The following is a 2543-nucleotide window of genomic DNA, read 5'->3' as shown; positions in this document are numbered from 1 at the left end:
TTCTTCTTCCAAATGTTGGCTACATATTACGGGTTTTTTCTCTGGCCAGAAGTTCGATGGCAAATCCTCCCTCTTCAAGTTGGCAATCCAACAACGAACCCGTCTGTGGAGGATCATGAATTGGAAAGGTGAAATAACTCATTTTTTTTCACTTTTCCCTGATGTATTCCAACATCCGACTGCCATGCGCGTGGGCATTATCAGTTTTACTAAAGCTCTGGTGAATTTCAATGGTGAAGTCCTCTGGAAATCTTCAATAATTGTTGTTGATTGCAGATGTGTCTAGTAGTTCCCATTGATTCTGCTTGTAAAGCGGGGAGAATGGCGCTATGCTTACCGCACCGTGACGTCACTGCTGGAAGATGTCAGGAGTGAGGTGTTACTATATTTGAGCAAAAATGTCCGCTCCCAGAATTAGTGATTGCAATGAGAATTATAATTTTACGTTTTTTTACGGATTATTGCTAAATTCATTAAATCACCGCGAACGTATAAGTTTAGGTATAAATAATGATCCATTGGTTATTCCTTGCTGACCGGACTTTACCTTCAAAACTTGCTGATTTCAATGAGGTCGTTGGACTTGATTATCTAAAGCCGGGCTTACACTGTGCGATTCATTTTGGACTTTTCGTTATTTCAAGAATTTTGCAATTGGTCCGACTTTCAGCCTGATCATGAGTCGTGTAGTGTACAGGGGGTAACGTGGGCAATCAGCCTCTCACGACCACCTCCCTCAGGAACCATGAGGTCTGAAGAAAATCAAACATCTTTGATTTTCAGTCGGCCATCGTGGGCAGTTTGCTTTGTGGGCAAACAAAGACTCTTCTTCTTCTTCCTCTCAGATGAAAACACAGAAGCATGGTGGGGGTGCAAGTGATATCGAGTTCTTTCTGTAAAATTGACAGACCGTAGTAGCCATGTTTGCTCAACCGTGTCTTTGTCCAAATATGTCGTCTCCTTCACTTTTGAGGCCTTTCAGCACAAAATTCCACAAATAGCCAAGGCAGCGCGTTTTACTCTAGTGAGCTTCTTATTCCTCTTCTACTCATTTGGCTTCCGGATAGACGAGTCTGAGTAGCATCATCTCACTGAGGAGCTAAGAGTACATCTGAGTTTTAGACGTACAGTGTGAGCAGGTGGATCGCATCAGAGTGTCGGGTCACACAGTGTGAGAACAAACACAGAGAGCTGTGAACTCACAAGTTACGATGAAACCATGCTGTTTCATCGTACCTTGTGAGTTTCATCGTGTGAGCTGTAGCTGCGTGCAAGGATTCACATTCGCACTGTGCATGCTGGGCTTTAGAGTCAAACATAGGATGCAGGGATCAGACCCTTCCCTCCTCTCTGTTCACCTCTGACCTGGTGAGCTGGAGCCTGGAAGGAGGTGGGCTCCTCTCTCTGGAGGAAATCCAGCATTGGATATAAAGTTTATTAAACATCTTTGATCTTTTTAGTCCTAATCTGATCTTTTTAGTCCTTCCAACTGTGGGAAGATTCACTCATTTATATTTAGATTTTACATGATTTACCTGCAGCTCAGCAACAGGATCAGTTTTCCTCATGTGATGCATCATAAATCTCTGCAGGCAGCTGCAAGGAAAAACCTAAAAGCTTCAAAAGCACCGATTCAGGCAGAACGTCTACTGATCCTGATCAGACTGCAGACTCCTAGAGGAGCAGAGGAGATGCAGGTTTCTGTCTGATCCTCTGGAGCAGACTGAGAGCATCAGGAGCTTGTTAGGGATGACAGACTCTGCAGGCGGGTCGGTCTGACAGAACAGCCAGCAGGAGTTTCTGATTGATGGAGATGAGATCTGCTGCGACGTGGAGACGTCAGAGAGGAGGGACAGCCAGCTGGAGCTGCAATGGAAGCTGCTGCCCCCTGAGGGGCCGAACAAAACTGGAGCAGGTTTGATACCCAGAAGGACAGGAAGGCTTCTCAGATTCCTTCTGCTTGGTGAAGCAGAGACCTCCACCGACTTGTTGTGACTCCCTTTAATGTCTCACTTAAGGACCATGTGTGCTTCGGGTTCTCATTGGATGTGAACGCACCTTTAGTTTGGGCTGAACCTGTGTGAGATGTTCTCTCTCTGTAGAATGACGATCTTCAGAGGTCTGGTAGATGACTCTGTGACCTTTCTCGTGTTGATGGGCTCTGAGGTCATTGCTGACATGTTGTTTTGACAGACCTGTGTCAGCGGCGGCTGGTGGATAAATAAATAAATAAATAAATTCTAAATAAACGTATTCCAAAAACAAATCCAACGTATACTAAGTTATCACACCAGTATATTTATATGAAAGGCAACAACAAGAAAAAAACATTACAAAAAGATTTTATAAAAACAAAACATAATTTCATGTACAGGTTTGCTTTTTATACATAAATCTTGTAAATATATTGTCACAGACCAAAAGAATTATGTGCCACTTTAAATATGGAGAAGCTATTAGTCAGCTTTATACTTTTTTAAGAAATAAAAACTATTTATTTTCTGAGAATGTGTTTATTTAAGAGTTTTATTTTTCTAGAAAAA

At 42.7% G+C, this 2543-nt stretch overlaps 1 protein-coding gene across 2 annotated transcripts in view; it reads left to right on the top strand.

Moving 5' to 3' along the window:
• Positions 1-2543, top strand: part of LOC107082920 (rap1 GTPase-activating protein 2-like) — a 28982-nt gene that overhangs the window by 2968 nt on the left and 23471 nt on the right. The gene's annotated exons all lie outside the window — the stretch shown is intronic.

Source organism: Cyprinodon variegatus, unplaced genomic scaffold, assembly GCF_000732505.1.
Source record: "Cyprinodon variegatus isolate N-32 unplaced genomic scaffold, C_variegatus-1.0 Scaffold65, whole genome shotgun sequence".
Taxonomy (NCBI): domain Eukaryota; kingdom Metazoa; phylum Chordata; class Actinopteri; order Cyprinodontiformes; family Cyprinodontidae; genus Cyprinodon; species Cyprinodon variegatus.
Note: the sequence above shows the minus strand (reverse complement) of the source record. Positions and strands in the feature narration are given on the sequence as shown.